At 44.0% G+C, this 19,761-nt stretch overlaps 1 pseudogene; it reads left to right on the forward strand.

The window, feature by feature from the left end:
- The first annotated feature begins 405 nt into the window (after positions 1 to 405).
- On the forward strand, positions 406 to 19,229 carry LOC134351145 (uncharacterized; annotated as a pseudogene).
- The last annotated feature ends 532 nt before the right edge of the window (positions 19,230 to 19,761 follow it).

Raw genomic sequence — 19,761 nt, forward strand, 5'->3', positions numbered from 1 at the left:
TTGTTAGCTTCTTTTTAACAATGAATTTGCTTCTGGACCACCTCAGATAAAGAATTTCATGTACAGAATAGAAGAGGAAACACTGGGTCATATCCCAAATACTATATCCTATATATGTGCAACTACAGTCAATGATCAAGTACAGCTACCACACAAGGTATGCCTTTGAGGGAAGAAAGTCTACTTTTCCTTCATTGCCGACCCATATGTAACTTCAAAACAGCAGCAAAGCAAATTATTTAACTGCCTTTAAAAAATAACCCAATCAACCACTCAATGTGTGGATGATAATTGAGAATGCATCATTGTGATCCACATCTTATGAATGAAAGAAAAATATCCAGGGGAAAAGACAGATTGAGTGTCAGTTTTTGCAGAAAGCAAAAGCTTCTCACCAGTTCCATAATGGAGGATTTAACTATGTTCAAGATTATAAATGAAGGTGATGTATCCACAGGGAAAGGCATGACAAGACTGACATTTATGAGCATAGGGGATTCCAACCCCAACCTTGCTCAGAGCCTGGAGCTCAGTTTGCCACCATTGGCCAGTAGGTATGGGGGTGCTGTCATTACAGTGAAATGCAGAGGCCAGTTCATGAAGAACACAATTCGACTGGAGGACACTGCAGGTGCCCCTGGGCTAGTCAGGCTGCTAAGCTGCATCTTGAAAATCTTGATGTCACTTTCCATTACACTGCTGTGTCTGGATTGAAATATAAGAGCAGAATTAGGTCATTCTGCTCATCGAGTATACTCCACCATTGAAACATGACTGATTTTTTTTCTCCCTCTCAACACCTTTCTCTTGTCTTCTCTCCATAACCTTTGCTCTATTGCTAATCAAGTACCTATAAACCTGCTTTAAATATTAGATTAGATTATGAGGACACGCAGTCCTCTTTTATTGTCATTTAATAATACATGCATTAAGAAATGATACAATGTTTCTCCAGAATATCAGAGAAACACATGACAAACAGACTGAAAAACTGACAAAAACCACATAATTATAACACATAGTTACAACAGTGCAAAGCAATACCGTAATTTGATAAAGAACAGACCATGGGCACAGTAAAAAGTCTCAAGGTCTCTCAAAAGTCCCATCATCTCACACAGATGGTGAACCTCCAGCGCTGCAAACTTGCCGATGCAGCATCCTGGAAGCATCCGACCACAGTCCAACTCAGAGTCCGTCTGAAAACTCCGAGCCTCCGACCAGCACTCCGACACCAAGCATCGAGCACCACCTCTGCCAAGCGCTTCAACCCCGGCCCCAGCAACAGGCAGTAGGCAAAGCCGAGGATTTGGAGCATTCCCCTCCAGAGATTCTCGATCGCACAGTAGCAGCAGCAGCTAAGGGGGCATTTCTGATGTTTCTCCAGGTGTTCCTCCGTGCTTTTCACGGCTATGTCCATAAAATCAGGATTGTGCACAGCCCCCTAGTTAACACATACGATATCATTCAGAACGGCCACGTATGCTGTGTCGCGCCGCCATCTTCTCCTCCCTCCTCTGACTTGGCCTGCACAGTCATTTGTGGCAATGAATTCCACAGATTCACCACCTCCTAGCTAAGGAAATCCCTCCTTATATCTCCTCTCAAGTGACATCCTTCTATCAGAAGATTGACCCTTCTATTCCTACACTCTTCCACTATTGGAAACATCCTCTGTAGTTCCACTATATCGAATGCTTTCAATATTCGATAGGCTTTGATAAAATCCACCACTCCCTCCATTCTTCTAAACAGTGAGTACAGATACAGAGCCATCAAATGCTCCTCATATATTAATCCTTTCATTCTCAGGTCCATTCCTGTAAACCTCCTCTGGACCCTCTCCAATGCCAGCACATCGCTTCTTAAATATGGGGCCCAGACTGCTCACAATACTCCAAAAGCAGTCAGATCAATAGCTTATAAAACCTCAGCATTACATTCTTGCTTTTATGTTCTAGCCCTCATGAAATGAGGAGTCAAGGACAGAAGGTCTTTGTTCCCTTGTGTTGTCTTCCCATCTGGCTCAGCAGAAAGAGCACATTGGTCATGAAAACAGTTTCTGAATGAATACATCATGCTGGTTTCCACAATGAGTGATCTTGACCATGAGGTTTCTTTGCTGGTGGTCACACAACATCAGTGCACTTATGGCATGACAGACTTTGGAAGTTGATTGACAAGCAATCTTATAGAGGTGTATAATGTCATGACAGGGAAGAATGCATTCATTCTTTCTTCAGGATTGGGAATGAAGAACTAACGGGAATAGGTTTAAGTTAAGATGGGAAAGATTTAATTAGGACCTGAGAGGAAACTTTATTTTGTCTTGCACAAAGTATATCTGTATGTAAAGTGAATTGCCAGATGAAACGGTTGACGCTGGTATATTAATAACTTTATAAAGGCAGCTGGACATGTACATGGATAGGAAAGGTTTAAAGGATTATGGACCAAATGCTAGAAAATGGGTCTAGCTTCTATAGGCATCTGGGTTGGCATGGACCAGTGGGGTAGAAGTGCCTGTTTCTGTGCTGTATGACTTTAACTGTACCAGTTCTAGAATCCTAGACTTGGCCTGAGAATTAAGACTTGTAGTTATAGACCTCTGTAAGTATCCTCACTTCAAGGAGGTTATAGCGTATCAACCTATAACTTAAAAACTAATTTACTGAACTACCTTAGTCTCTTTTCTGAAGGGCTTTAGCTGTCAATAATCACTGTTTCAAGCGGTGAGGTCCCCTTCCCAACCAAGGAGGAGACACTTCTAGTTAATGAAGAAGATTAAACACACTTATTTTGAGGAATAATCTAACAGAGATTATAATTCTACAAAGGAGTTCAAACCTCCTACAATTCTTACAAATTATAAAAACCATACCATCTCCAATCATCATCATCATCACTGCTGTCTTTATCACCAATATCCAACTCCACCCTTGTGAATGGTACCTTCACTATAAATATTAAGACCAATGCCAAATTGAGGATCAAAAACAAATTTTTGAAATAACTTAATTCCAACTCTGTCTAACAGAAAGGACTGGTGGTGCGGCAGCGTAGCAGTTAGTGTGTTGCTATTACAGCCCAGTGTGTTCCAGAATTCAGAGATCAATTCTCTCATAGTTCTGTGAGGAGTCACTGTACACTGCCTCCATGGAATGAATGGGTTTTCCCCAGGTGGTTCAATTTTTACCGCAGTCCTAAGACATCCCGGGTTGGTGAATTGATCATTGTAAATTGACCTATGATTAGGTTATAGTTAATCAGGGTTGTCGGGGGTGATGTGGGTCGAAAGGCCAAAAGGACCTGCTCCCACTATAGCGCTAACATTAAATAAAAATTTAAATTATCAAGTACTTTATTGATTCAGCTCTAATCTTCCCTTCCATTTTGCCAGAACTCACAGCTTTGAAGATAGAACACTTTACTGTGGATAGTTCAGATAGGGATGTAGACAAACAACTGCAAGACCTGAAGACAGCTGGTACACAGCAGCACAAGATACTGGGGTGTTCAGTTTGTAATTAATGAGCATCCATTTAACCCCATTAGAGGGACACTCCTTCAGAGCTACAGTTGATCTATAGCTGATCTGATAAATGGAAGATTTGCATTGCTGAGTAATTGGGTTTCTTCTAAATCTGTCAGGAAAAGAGTGCCCCAATGAGTTTATCTTGCAAAATTCTTTTATTGCACTGTGGTGACACCTAGTTACAAACGGATATAAAATACACGGCTCTTTACATAATAGTAGTTCAGGTGTTGTCAACCACTCCTTTTTGTTCATTTTGCTGAGTCATTTTAATGATGAAAGTGCCATGCAAATTAAAGTTATTTCCTAAAGGCACCCAACTTGTACAGTTTACAGTTTGGGACATGATTTTGTCATTAGTGGTAAAAAGGTTAGGACCACTCACTTGAGAAATTATATTGCCATCAGTCAAACAGCAACGAAGGGACATTTTACTGGGAGCAACTTTAAAAAAATGTCAAAATTATTAGAGAAAAAGTTAATCAAAGAACATGTAGAATAAATTGCCAGTTCATTATAGGTCAAGATATTTTCATCTGTTTACCGCATGAAGATTACTTGTTACAATATAAATGCCCACCAACATTTGATGCCACTGAGCTGATTAGATGAAAGTTTAGATAAATAAATGGTACTGTTTTTGTTTTGTGATTTGAGTTGGTCACTGCAATATAGACAACTTGCTTTAGGCACATATAACTGTAAATTAAATTCTTTCCAAAAGGTTAGTTTGATTTTTTTTTCTCTCTCAAAAAAGCCCTTTGTTCTATCTGGTTTTGTCATTTGGCATAAACTCACAAAGTCAAAGGCCAGCCTTAAGTATCTCTTTGTTGTATCTCATTATCGGATGTAATTACATGTCAGTGTAGAAATACGTCCTTGGTGGCTTGTGCTAAATGTGCAATAAAAGAGGCTCCAATTGGTTTATTTGAAGTTAATGGAATGGAATTGCAAGAACACTGTACAATCACCATCTCTGTACTATTGTCTGTCTAATCCAAGGGACCAAGGATAAATTTGTCTCCAGAAGCCTAACTTCCCCACTGGCGGAGGTTAAGCGAATATACCACATCTATGGTTTTCATTGCAGTGTGCAATGTTATCAGGGCTGCACTGAGAATATTGGAGATAGGACTAAATTATAATTTTTTTCAGAGTTTTGTAAAATCCTGTTTAAGTATAATCATTTATTATGTAAACCAAATCTCCTTGATTTACCAAGGATGAGCAAACTGATGCAGCTCATTATATATTTTGTTATAGGATTTACTCACTTTTTCTTTTAAAACCACACTCCACAAAAACCCATAAGTTGTGTTCCTGTCACTGTAGTGAAGTGTGATGTTATTTAGGAAAAGCCCATTACTGCAAACAATTAGATTACTGTTCTTGGTATTGTGCCAGCCATTACAAGTGGCAAATCCAAGTATCATTAGTTGATGTTTCTATGGCAACACCTCCTTAATGTACCCAGTAACGTGTTTGATAAGCAATCCATAGTATTGCTTTGAATTCAGAGAGAAAAGAAAACGTTTCCTCTCAACTCCTCTGCATTGCAAGCACGTTGTGGATTTACAGTTTTGTTTTATTTCAGATTAGCAGGTACTCAATCTTTCGACTGGAGACCAAAATGAGAGATTAGGCAATTTCACCACCACAAAGAATAGTTTCCACAGCACGGTAAAAGCAGCATCATTCTGCAACTGCCACAGGTAGACACCGATTAATTAAAACCTGCATTAGCAATGCTCCATTTCGGTCACAGAAAAATAAGACCATTCAAGCAAAGAGGAACACAAGAAGGATTTCTGTGAATATGGAATGATGAATAAAGCAAATAAACTCAATCAAAGTAGAAAATAGATAGAATGTATCGTATGTAACAGGTAACATGCTGTTCATTAGAAGAAACTTCTGAGCTTACAGATAGCAAACAAAGAAATGCAGGTTAGATTAATTAGAGAATAGATGGTAGCTGTAGAATTAGGTATTTAAATTTATTGATAGCCAGTCTGTTCTCCAGATTGAGTTATGAACAACTATATGAAGTTATATGAAAATTATGATTTTGAATTTTTCCATCAACAATTTGAGAACCAGTTAGCTTATTGAGCTTGGAGAGTAGCTGGGTGACAGGAGAATAGGACTCTGTTATTGCTTTAATGGTAATGGTAAATAAGTTTCAATGGTATTAAAACAGCATCCGAGAACTATTTGTAAAAGACTCACAAAGAATATGAATTTTATTTGAGAAGGGACCAGATTGAGTCAGTTTCAGCACAGCACTACACCATCAGTGTGACAGAAGTTCTTGCAGGTGCTGGTAAAAATCGCTAATCCTGCAAAGCTGATTCCCAATTCCTGGGTAACTGCACCCCGCTAGTGAATTCTGGAGTCTTAGAATAGAAATCTGCCTGGTGAATGTGTCAGCTTAAACCGGCACAGGTCCAAGGGGCCTATTCATTACAGCTGATGTGATCAGAAGTATAAGTACAAAATAATCTCCTTCCTTGATTCACAGAGTCACAGAGAGAGTGCTGCTCGGCCTCAGTGGAAAGCTTGGATTACTTCATTGAAATCTAATAAAGAGCTCCTGTAAAAGACGAGTGGAGCAGCAATCAGTCAAATCCTGGGCATACATTGTTCCCATTAGGCAGGGAAGACAGGAATTTAACAGCTCCCCAATAGTTGACATAAGGCAAAGGAGCAGAATTAGGTCCTTTGACCCATCGAATCTGCTCCACAATTCATTCATTTTTGATTTACTTCATTCAACCCCATTCTCCTGCCGTCTCCCCGTAACCTTTAATGCCCTGACTAATCAAGAACCTATCAAATTCTGCTTTAAATATACTCAAGTACTTGACCTCCACAGCCACCTCTGGCAATGATTTCCACAGATTCATCACCCTCCAGCTAAAGAAACTCCTTATCATCTCTGTTCTAAATGAATGTGCCTCTATTCTGACACTGTGCTCTCTGGTCCTAGACGCCCGCTATAGGAAACAACTGCTGCACATTCACTATGTATGGGCCTTCCAGTATTCGATAGATTTCAATGAGATGCGCCTCATTCTTGTGAACTCCAGTGAGTGCAGGTACAGAGCCACCAAACGTTCCTTTCATTTGCAGAAACATTCTCGTGAACCTCCGCTGGGCCCTCTCCAATCCCAGCACATCTTAGATAAAGGGCTCAAAGCTGCTCAAAATACTCTTAAATGTAGTCTAACCACATTCTTGCATCACAATTTTGCTCTTATATTCTTGTGCTCTTGAAATGAATGTTAACATCGCATTTGCCTTCCTTACCAATGACTCAACCCTGCAAGTTAACTTTTAGAAAATCCTGCACGAGGACTCCCAAGTCCCTTTGTACCTTTAATTTTTGAATTTTGTCTCCATTTATAAAATAGTCTATGCCTTCATTCCTTGGTACTGCATCGGCAAGTTGGCGGCGCTTGGATGTTCATGGCGGGGAGAGTTCCTCCCTTCTGCCACCTGCGTGAGATGATGAGTCTATCGGGATTTTGAGACTTTTTTTTTACCATGCCCATGGTCTGCTCTTTATCAAATTATGGTATTGCTTTGCATTGTTGTAACTATATGTTATAATTATGTGGTTTTGTCAGTTTTAGTCTTGGTTTGTCCTGTGTTTTCTTGTGATATCATTCTGGAGGAACGTTGTATCATTTTTTAATGCATGCATTTCTAAATGACAATAAACGAGGACTGAGCGTCCTCATAATCTAATCTAATCTTGTACCAAAGCACATGACCATACACTCCCCTACACTATATTCCATCTGCCACTTCTTTGGCCATTCTCCCAATCTATCCAAGTCCTTCTGCAGACTCCATGCTTCCTCTCAACACCACCTGCCTTTCCACCTATCTTTGTATTATTCACAAACTTGGCCACAAAGCAATCAATTTTGTCATACAAGTCATTCATATATAACGTGAAAAAAAGCAGACCCAACACCCCCTGAAGAACGCAATAGTCACCAGCAGCCAAACAGAAAAGGTGCCCTTTATTCCCACTCTTTGCCTGTTACCAGTCAGCCAATCTTCTATTCATGCGCTCTTTTCTTGTTAAGCAGCCTCATTTGTGGCATCTTGTCAATGCACCTTCCCTTTTTGCATGAAGTTGGGGCCATTCCAACTATATGTTGACTTTGCAGGGAAATGCTGTTCCTCCCAAGGACAGTATTTCCAGTTTCAAACTTTGTAAGCTCTTTTTGTCCAATTCCACTTTGAGCAAGGACATGAAGCCAATGATTGCCAATATTTCCAGCCCTTATTGGTTAACTTATTGTTACTTGTTACTTATCACTTGGAACAGTAGGAACACCTAAGGATTTGTATAAACCTTTTGATGGCAATTCATCTCGAGAGTTAATATGATCACCAGATATTTTAATATTATTTTATTATTTGTTCCTAAACATTAGTTTATCATCGATGTATAACTAATATTATCTTCATATAAAATAGGTCTTTTAATGTTGGTGCATTCCATTTAATTTACTTTAGGCCAATTAAAAATAAATCTCATTTAAACACAGTTTTAGTCGTGTTGTTAACCGCTAATAGATTACTAATAATTCAGATTTTAAAGTTAAGTCTGGTATTATCTTAATATTTTAAGTATTTAAATTTGAAAAAAAATATTTTGATTCATATTTACATACAATTTATATTTGTTTATATTTGTTTATAATTGTTTATATATAATTCTGAATATTAGAGCCAATCAGGATATTTTGGAAGTTTTGAGGGACAGTTAACCTTGGAGAGAGGGCATAAATGTTTGCGTAAGGTTTTTTTAAGTGATATTGGGGTGGTTCTCATCCCGCGACCCCACACCCAACCAAAATACTACAAAATGTCAGCATTGCCTCTCAGATGAGGTTTGAAGAAGAACGTTCTTACTAGGATTCAAACAAGTTAAATTCAGATATGGTGTCAATGGAGAGTATGGGTGGTGACCAAACACAACTATAGCATTATAAAATATTCACACACTTATTTTGTCTTTTTAGTAATAGCACGTCTGAAAGGAAAGGAAACTGCCTTTTAAACTCACGGGGAGCATAGGCCATCAACTTTTTGCTGTTGATGTTTCTGTAGCAGGCAATTTCTTTTTTTACAAGGTCAAGTTGCTAGCTCGACACTCAACCCAGCATGGATGGAAAGCATGCCAGGGATCTGGCTGGGTTCGAACTCGGGAGCCTTTGCTCCAAAGTCCGGCGCTGATGCCACTACGCCACCAGCTGGCATGTCTAGCCTGATAATACTTGATGTTGTTTATTTTATGCAAACAGATTTAATTAATCACTTGAATTGTTTGTTGGGATGGAGGGTCATTGGGTTGAAGTGTTAATACTGATCCTTGCTCTGTTGATTTTACCTTTGAGCAAGCAGTTCCAACACATTTTAATTTCAGATTTCCAGTATCTACATTATTTCAGTTTTGTATTATTTATGTATTCACTACTTTAACTTATGTAAGTGTCGATGTGTGCAATGAATCAAGTGCTTGGTCAAGGCCTTAAGCTTCTGGTGTTTCTCCTCCTTGCCAATGACAATCTTTGCCGAACTGTTCCCTGAGTTGTCTATAAAGTTTTTCTTTTCTTGGCAATGTTTCTACTTGTTACTTAGACCTCCTTCAATGAATATTCCTAAAGCATTATGACTGTTTGGCTCCACATTGTCAACCATCTTACAATCTTACATCCTCTTGCTATCTTTTCTGTTACTTCTGCTCTTTCTCAGTACATGGACCTCCATGCAGAAGCTTGATTGTGGAGGACTATCTCCCTGAGGGATGGGATGAGTGTACCATCAATCAACCTACACATCTCACGCCCCAATGCAAATAATGAGAACTAACCTAAGTTGGATTATGACTTAAAGAGCAATCAAACAACAGAGCAACAGTAAATATTTTCTCACAATTAATAAATACCATTTGAGGCAAAGTTAACACCGTCACATTGGTGGCAATAGAAATGAGGCTTTATTAATTCCAATATTCCCAGCAGCTATTATATTAAGGTTGCTATGACTGGGGGGTGGTAGTGGCGATAAGCTCACACTACCTATTAAATGCTCCCAATGGCTTGTGTCTCAAGTAGACTCTGAGGAATAAGTCCAGCTCCTGGCCTTCATGTGTGGTTTAGCTACTAAGCCCACTGGAACCGTCCCTACTGTCAGCAGATGGGGCTCATCAGCCATAGTTGATAACTGTTCTAGAAGATGGAAAATTCTGGTTTCAAACCTCCACTGCCTTGTGGCTATATCCACTCATGGGGAAAGCTTCAGGAGTAAACCACAGGGAAAAATCCGGAACTGGAGTCCCTAAGGCAGTCCTACATTGAGTTTAACACTGACCGGCAACTCCTGCAATGCTGCTGTTGCCAAGCTGTATGTCCAATCCAATTTACTACTTCATCTTGAATGCCAAGCAACTGAACCTTCTTCACCAACCTCCCATGCAGGACCTTGACAAATGCCTCGCTAAAATTTATGGAGGCAACATCCACCACCTTGCCTTTATCAACTTCTCTGGTAACTTCCTCGAAAAACTCTGGAAGATCGGTTACACACAAAGCTATGTTGGCTATCCCTAATCAGTCCCTGTCCTTCCAAATACTTGTAAATCCAGTCCCTTAGAACGCCTTAGAAACATAGAAAACCTACAGCACAATACAGGCCCTTCGGCCCACAGAGTTGTGCCAAACATGTCCCAACCTTAGAAATTACTAGGCTTATCTATAGCCCTCTATTTTACTAAGGTCCATGTACCTATCTAAAAGTCTCTTAAAAGATCCTATCATATCCACCTCCACCACCATTGCCAGCAGCCCATTCCACGCACTCACCACTCTCAGAGTAAAAAACTTACCCCTGACATCCCCTCTGTACCTACTCCCCAGCACCTTAAACCTGTGTCCTCTTGTGGCAACCATTTCAGCCCTGGGGAAAAGCCTCTGACTATCCACACGATCAATGCCTCTCATCACCTTATACACCTCGATCAGGTCACCCCTCATCCTCCGTCACTCCAAGGAGAAAAGCTGAGTTCACTCAACCTATTCTCATAAGGCATGCTCCCCAATCCAGGCAACATCTTTGTAAATCTCCTCTGCACCCTTTCTATGGCTTCCACATCTTTCCTATAGTGAGGCAACCAGAACTGAGCACAGTACTCCAAGTGCGGTCTGACCAGGATCCTATGTAGCTGCAACATTACCTCTCGGCTCCTAAATTCAATTCCATGATTGATGAAGGCCAAGACACTGTACATCTTCTTAACCACAGAGTCAACCTGCGCAGCTGTTTTGAGTGTCCTATGGACTTGGACCCCAAGATCCCTCTGATCCTCCACACTGCCAAGATTCTTACCATTAATACTATATTCTGCCATCATATTTGACCTACCAAAATGAACCATTTCACACTTATCTGGGTTGAACTCCATCTGCCACTTCTCAGCCCAGTTCTGCATCCTATCAATATCCCGTTGTAATTTCTGACAGCCCTCCACACTATCCACAACACCTCCAACCTTTGTGTCATCAGCAAACTTACTAACCCATCCCTCCACTTACTCGTCCAGGTCATTTATAAAAATCACGAAGACTAAGGGTCCCAGAACAGATCCCTGAGGCACTCCACTGGTGACCAACCTCCATGCGGAATATGACCTGTCTACAACCACTCTTTGCCTTCTGTGGGTAAGCCATTTCTGGATCCACAAAGCAATGTCCCCTTGGATCCCATGCATCCTTACTTTCTCAATAAGCCTTGCATGGGTACCTTATCAAATGCCTTGCTGAAATCCATATACACTACATTTACTGCTCTTCCTTCATCAATGTGTTTAGTCACATCCTCAAAAAATTCAATCAGGCCGTAAGGCATGACCTGCCCTTGACAAAGACATGCTGACTACTCCTAATCATATTATACCTCTTCAAATGTTCATAAATCCTGCCTCTCAGGATCTTCTCCAACAACTTACCAACCCTTGAGGTAAGACTCACTGGTCTATAATTTCCTGGGCTATCTCTACTCCCTTTCTTGAATAAAGGAACAACATCCGCAACCCTCCAATCCTCCGGAACCTCTCCCATCCTCATTGATGATGCAAAGGTCATCACCAGAGGCTCAGCAATCTCCTTCCTTGCCTTCCACAGTAGCCTGGGGTACATCTCATCCAGTCCCGGCGACTTATCCAACTTGATGCTTTCAAAAAGCTCCAGCATATCCTCTTTCTTAATATTTACATGCTTAAGCTTTTCAGTCTGCTGCAAGTCATCACTACAATCACCAAGGTCTTTTTCCATAGTGAATACTGTACTGAAGTAAAGTATTCATTAAGTACCTCTGCTATTTTCTCCGGTTCCATACATACTTTCCTACTGTCACACTTTCACGTCTTATCCTTTTGCTCTTCACATACTTGTAGAATGCCTTGGGGTTTTCCTTAATCCTGCCCGCCAAGGCCTTCTCATGGCCCCTTCTGGCTCTCCTAATTTCCTTCTTAAGCTCCTTTCTATTAGCCTTATAATCTTCTAGATCTCTAACATTACCTAGCTCTCTGAACCTTTTGTAAGCTTTTCTTTTCTTCTTGACTAGATTTATTACAGTGTTTGTACACCACAGTTCCTGTACCCTACCATAACTCCCCTGTTTCATTGGAACATACCTATGCAGAACTCCACACAAATATCCTCTGAATATTTGCAACATTTCTGCCATACTTTTCCTTGAGAACATCTGCTTCCATTTTAAGCCTCCAATTTCCTGCCTGATAGCCTCACAATTCCTCTTACTCCAATTAAACGCTTTTCTAACTTGTCTGTTTCTATCTCTCTCCAATGCTGTTGTAAAGGAGATAGAATCATGATCACTATCTCCAAAATGCTCTCCCACTGAGAGATCTAACATCTGACCAGGTTCATTTCCCAATACCAAATCAAGTACAGCCTCCCCTCTTGTAGGCTTATCTACATATTGTGTCAAGAAACCTTCCTGAACACACCTAACAAACTCCACCCCATCTAAACCCCTTGCTCTGGGGAGAATCCAATCGGTATTTAGGAAATTAAAATCTCCCATCAGGACAACTCTGTTATTATTTCACCTTTCCAGGATCTGTTTCCCTATCTGCTCCTCAATATCCCTGTTACTATTGGGCAGCCTATAAAAAACACCCAGTAGAGTTACTGACCCTTTCTTGTTTCTAACCTCCACCCACAGAGACTCTGTAATAACATTCTAATAACTTTCCCACTCCTGATGTCAGACTCACAGTCCTATAATTTTCTGTCTTATTCTTAGAGCCTTTCTTAAACAATGGAACAACATTAGCTATTTTCCAATCCTCCAGCACATCACCATAGCTAAGGCTGTTTTAAATATCTCTGCTATAGTCCCTGCTGTTTCTGGACTAGCTTCCCACAAGGTCCAAGGGAGCACCTTGTCAGGGATTATCCACCCTAATTTACTTCAAGGTAGCAAACATCTCCTTCTCTGAAATCTGTACCAGTGTCCACAACCTTGCTGCGGCATTTTTTCACATTTATAGACTCTGTGTCTGTCCCCCGAGTAAATACAAATGCAAAAAATCCATTTAAGTTCTCCATCATCTCCTTCAGCTCTATGCTTAGATTACCCGTCTAATCTTCCAGAGGACCAATTTTGTCCTTGCTATTCTTTTGCTCTTAAAATATCTGTAGAAGGCCTTAGGAATCTCCCTCACCTAGTCTGCTAGAGTAACCTCATGTCTTATTTTAGTCCTCCTCCTTTCCTTCTTAAGTGTTCTCTTTCATTTCTTATACTCCTCAAGAACCCCAACTTCCTGCCTGCCTACCCCTGCTATGCAACTCCTTCTTTTTCTTAACCAGGGCTTCAATGTCTCTTGATAACCAAGGTTTTGTTATCCTTGCCTTTTATTCTAACAGGATCATACAAATACTGTACTCTTAAAATTTCACTTATGAAGGCCTCCCATTTATCAGGTACACCTTTGTCAGACAACAAAATGTCCCAGTCCACACTTGCCAGATCCTTTCTGATACCATCAAAATTGACCTTTCCCCAATTTAGAATCTCAACCTGCAGACCAGAATTATTCTTTTCCATAAGTATCTTGAAACAGATGGCATTATGGTCACTAGGTGCAAAGTGTTCTGCTGCAGAAATTTCTGTCACCTGCCCTGTTTCATTCCCTAATAGCAGATCAAGTATCACACTCTCTCTAGTTGGGACCACTATGTACTGATTAAGGAAACTTCCCTGACAACACTTGACAAACTCTTTCCTATCCAGCCCTTTTACAGTATGAGAGTCCCAATCAATATGTGAAAAGTTAAAATCACCTACTATCACAACCTTAAGTTTCTTGAAGCAGGCTGTGATCTCTCTACAAGTTTGCTCCACTAAATACCGCAGACTGCTGGGTGGTCTATAATATAATCTCAGTAACATGGTCATACCTTCCTTATTCCTCAATTCAAAGGTATTCAAAGGTATTTAAGGGTACAATTCTACCCACAAAGCCTCACGAAATTAGCTCTCCAGGCTGCCCTGCATGACATTTTCCCTGTCTGGTAATGCCACCCCTCCTCCTTTAACACCTCCTGCTCTATCACTTCTAAAACAATGGAACCCCAGAATATTGAACAGCCAGTCCTGTGCCTCCTGCAATCATCTCACTGATGACTAGAATGTCATAATTCAGCGTGCTGATCCATACCTTTAGCTCATCCACCTTTCCTATAATGCTCCTTGCATTAAGATATATACAACTCAGAATGTTAGTCCTACCATGCTCAATCTTTTGATTCCTGACTTTATAGGTTTCTCCACAACCACTCAACTATCTGTTCTGGCAATCCGATTCCTATCCCTTTGCAATTCCAGTTTAAACAGCCACTCCCCCCACCCCCTTCACAGTACTAGCAAACCTTCCCTCAAGGATATTCGTCCCCCTCCATTTCAGATGCATGCCAGCCCTTCTGTACAGGACCCACCTTCCCTGGAAGAGAGCCCAATAATCTAAAAATCTGAAGCCCTCCGTCCTGCACCAATTCCTTAGCCACGTGTTAAAGTATGATCTTCCTTTTTGTCTGGCCTCACTAGCACGTGGCACAGTTAGCAATCCTGAGATGACAACTCGGGAGGTTGTCTCTTTTTTCCTTAGCGTTTAACCACCTGAACTCACTTTGAACTTGTCACCCATCCTACCCATGCCATTGGTACAGACATAGACCATGACCTCTGGCTCTTTACCCTCCCACTTAAGAATGCTGTGTACACAATCTGAGATTGCCCTGGCTCTGGCACCCGTGAGGCCACCAACCATCCAGGAATCTCCGGTCCCGATGCTTTGCCTTGTCTGAGTTTCCCCAGAGCCCTTTTCGCCTGCTCAGTAGTGAAGGTGAGTCCATGATAACTGGAGAGTTGATGGAAGGTGGGGGCTGTGGGAAGTGAAGATTGGGGCGATTGCAGCAGTATGTGAGTTGTGGATAGTAGGTGCAGGGCAAGGAGGGGATGTAGACAGTGGTAGCCTGTATTGTTTATCCACGTGTTGAACTGGAAGGGGGAGGAGGGAGTAGGGGAGGTGTTGGTGCTGAGGGAGCACTGGGTACCTCAACAACTGGACTAGTGTGCTGAGGGGGGTGTGAACAGGAGGGCAATTGTCAAACCTATTGAAGAATTGGTTTAACTCATTAGCCCACTCATGGCTGCATTCTGAGGCTCTACAGCTGGGTGAGTGAAGCCAATGATGTTCTTCAAGCCTCTCCATACCTCCCGTGTGCTACCCTGCCCAAGCTTGTTCTCCAGCTCTCTCTCCTTGTACATCTCTTTAGCCACCTTGATCTTCTCCTTTAGCTCCCTCTGCACATGTTTCAGCTCCCCCCTGTCTCCTGATCTAGAGGCTCTTTTTTTTGTTGTTGAAAAGAGCCTTTAGATCACTGGTGACCCATAGTTTGTTGTTAGGGAAGCAGTGAACAGTCCTTGATGGTACTAGTGTCCGCACAGAAGTTGCCAGAGCCAGTGATGCAATCAGTAAGTCTGTTAATGTCCTCCCCATTTGGTTCACAAAGCACATTCCAGTCAGTAACCTCAAAGCAGCCCTTCAAGGTCTCAGTGGACTCTGGAAACCATTTTTTACTATATTGCTGGTAATATATTGAGGGTCTGCGCACTTCCAGCTCCCATGGCGCCGTGCTGCTGCCCTACCGGACGGCCGAGGGCACGGCCAAGGCGGGCGAGGACTTGGTCGGTCTCAGCGGACAGCTGCTCTTCCAGAATGACGAGACCGTTTTTAACAGGCGGCGGGGGTGGGCGGCGGCAGTCGCGACGAGCGGCAGGCCAGCTCCAGGCCTCGGGCCTCACCCCCGCCGCCCGCCGCTGCCTCCCTGCACCAGCGCGGCGGCAAGCTGCGAGCACACTTCCATAGGCCAGTAACCAAGGTGATCATCCCAACAGCGGAGCAGACGGAAGAGGAGAGCTCTCCCAACGGCTGCAAAGGTGGATGAGGATGCCCAACAATGGGTAGGAAGGCTTGCGAGCACGCCGCAAGAACTGCCGTAGACCTACAACACTCAGGGCTTGTGTACCTTGCGTGTGAAGCCTGGATTCGGCGGACTGCGCGGAAGAAACCATCACTGGTTCAACGGGCAGAAAGGCGATTCTCAGCAATGCATCGTGGAGCGCTAAGAGGGCACAGTGAGACACACAGAACACTGCTGGCCATCCACTGCATCCTGACCTATCTCCAGCCGTCTCGACTATGTCTTGCCACTGGGTCCAGTTGGGCCAGGACGAAAGAGTGAGGCTGACAACCTGCGCAACTCTCCCTCACTTTAATCCAAGTCAAGCGCAAGTCATGACTTCAAACCCAACGCGGAAGAAAGTGATGGTGCTCAACCTTGGCACATGGAACTTGAGAACTCTGCGAGATAACATCAAGGCAGACAGACCAGAGAGAAGAACTGCACTGGTTGCAAAAGAGCTAGCTCGCTACAACGTGGACATAGCAGCTCCCAGCGAAAACCGCCTAGCAGACAAGGGCCAGCTGACAGAACGTAGTGGTGGATACACGTTCTTCTGGAGCGGTCGCAGCAGCGCTGAACGACGAGAAGCAGGCGTGGGATTTGCCATCAATTCTAACTTCGCCCGTAAACTCACCAAGAACCCAGAGAGCACCAACGGCCGCCTGATAACACTTCAGCTCCCACTTGCAAACAAGAAGAGCGCTACGCTGATTAGTGCCTATGCTCCCACCATGACCAACCCAGATGACATTAAAGACAAGTTCTATGAAGAACTCGACGCCCTCATCTCAGCAATCCCACAGTCAGAGAAGCCCATCGTTCTCGGAGACTTCAATGCCAGAGTAGGGACAGACTACCAAACCTGGGAAGGGATCATTGGAAGACACGGCACTGGCAAGTGTAACAGCAACGGCCTTCTGCTCCTCAGGACATGTGCCACACACGACCTTGTCATCACCAACACCCTGTTCTGCTTACCCACCCGTAAGAAGACGTCATGGATGCACCCACGCTCGAAGCACTGGCATCTGATTGACTACATCATCAGCAGGAAGAGGGACAGGATGGATGTCAGAGTGACGAGAGCCATGTGTGGTGCCGACTGCTGGACCGACCACCGCCTCATTGTGTCCAAGTTCAGGCTTCGCATTCTGCCCATGAGAAGACCCCAAGGGCAGAAGACTGCAAAGAGGCTGAATGTCTCCAAGCTGAAAAACAGCAGGGTTGCAGAAGAATTTGTCGATGACCTTGAAGGCAGACTGCCAGACACACCACAGGAAGACGGGACCAGCGTTGAGGAACAGTGGACGGCCTTCAGAGACGCTGTCTACACTACTGCCCTCGAACATCTCGGACCAGCAACCCGAAGAAACCAAGACTGGTTCGATGAGAATGATGAAGAAATACAGGCACTACTAACGGAGAAACATCAACATTACAGAGCGTATTAGAACGACCCCACGTCGCTAGCCAAGAAAGATGCCTTTACCAACGCAAGAAGAAAGGTGCAGAAAAAACTTCTCGAGATGCAGGACAGCTGGTTCAGCAAGAAGGCCGATGAAATCCAGGGCTATGCAGACAGCCACGACATAAAGCGCTTCTGTGATGCGCTTAAGGCTGTATATGGACCCCAATCCTCCGGCTCCTCACCCCTCCTCAACCCAGATGAGACGCAGTTGCTGACAGAGAAGAAGCAGATTCTGGATCGGTGGGCTGAGCACTTTAACAACGTCCTTAACTGCCCTGCTGACATCAACTACGAGGCCATTGCCCGCCTGCCCCAGGTAGAGATCAACAAGAACCTTGACACCCTCCCCACAGTAGATGAAGTCAGGAAGGCAGTGAAGCAACTCTCCTGTGGCAAAGCGCCAGGACCCGATGCAATCCCTGCTGAAGTATACAAAGCAGGAGGCCCTGTCATGATGCAAAAGCTGACTGTACTCTTCCAGTCCATGTGGAATAAGGGACAGGTCCCGCAACAGCTGAAAGATGCCAGCATAGTCCACATCTACAAGAGGAAAGGCAACCGCCAGTCTTGCGACAACCACCGAGGCATCTCCCTCTTGTCCATTGCGGGGAAGATTCTGGCCCGCGTCCTGCTCAACTGCCTTCTCCAACATCTTGAGCAAGGTCTGCTCCCAGAAAGCCAATGCGGCTTCCGTGCTGAACGTGGGACCGCGGACATGATTTTTGCTGCGCGCCAACTCCAGGAAAAATGCCAGGAGCAACACAGCGACCTCTTCGTGACCTTTGTCGATCTAACCAAGGCTTTCGATACGGTCAGCAGAGAAGGCTTGTGGAAGATCATGGAGAAGTTTGGCTGCCCCAGCAAGTTCATCACAATCGTCCGGCAGTTCCACGATGGTATGATGGTGAAAGTTCTGGATGACGGCGACGAGTCGGAGGCCTTCCCAGTGACAAATGGCGTCAAACAAGGCTGCGTTCTTGCCCCGACTCTGTTCAGTATGGTATTCTCTGCCATGCTGACAGATGCCTTCTGTAACTACGAAGAAGGAATCCACGTCAGGTACAGGACTGACGGCAGGTTGTTCAACCTTAGGCGCCTGCAGGCAGTTACAAAGGTGCGAGAGACTGTCATCAGAGACTTCTTGTTTGCTGATCACTGCGCACTCAACGCCAGCACAGAGCAGGAGATGCAGCGTGAAATGGACTGCTTCTCACAAGCCTGCGACAACTTCGGTCTCACTATCAGCACCAAAAAGACCGAAGTTATGTACCAGCCTGCCCCAGGAAAACCATACCAGGAGCCGCGCATCACGGTGAAGGGCCAGAACCTCCAGGCAGTCAACAACTTCACCTACCTGGGCAGCATACTCTCTTGCGCAGTGAACATAGACGCTGAGGTCAACAACAGGATTGCCAAAGCCAGCGCCGCCTTTGGGAGAGTCCATGAGAATGTCTGGGAGCAGTGAGGACTCAGCCTTACCACCAAGCTGAAGGTCTACTGTGCAGTGGTCCTTACCACCCTCCTTTACGCCAGCGAGACCTGGACTGTCTACAGCAGACACGCCAAACAGCTCAACCACTTTCACCTGAGCTGTCTCCGCAGACTCCTCCACATCAGGTGGCAGGACAAAGTCCCCGACACGGAAATCCTGGAACGAGCTGGGATCCACAGCGTCTACACCCTCCTGCTGAAAGCCCAAGCCAGGTGGGCTGGACATGTGGTCAGAATGCCAGACAGCCGATTGCCTAAGCAGCTGCTGTACGGAGAACTGTGTCAGGGCAAGCGCTCAGTTGGGGGGCAGAAGAAACGTTACAAAGACTGCCTCAAAGTGTCCCTCAAAGGCCTGGGTGTCGACATCAACACGTGGGAGATGCTTGCCCTCGACCGTCCAGCTTGGCGCAGCAAGATCACCACAGGAGCCCGTGCAGCTGAAGTCAGGCGCATCATCGAGGTGCAACGAAAGCGTGCTGTGCGCAAGGCCCGAGCTGCATCCACTGCCACGACAGCACCCACCCACTTGTGTCCCACATGTGGGCAAGCCTTCAGGGCCCGGATTGGCCTCATCAGTCACCTCCGGACCCACAGCCACCAATCTCCCATTTGACTTTGAAGCCATAGTCATCTTCGACTACGAAGGATGAACAACAACAACAACAATATTGCTGGTAGCTAGCTGTTGCTGTTCT

The sequence above is a fragment of the Mobula hypostoma genome, chromosome 8 (genome assembly GCF_963921235.1).
Source record: "Mobula hypostoma chromosome 8, sMobHyp1.1, whole genome shotgun sequence".
Lineage (NCBI taxonomy): Eukaryota > Metazoa > Chordata > Chondrichthyes > Myliobatiformes > Myliobatidae > Mobula > Mobula hypostoma.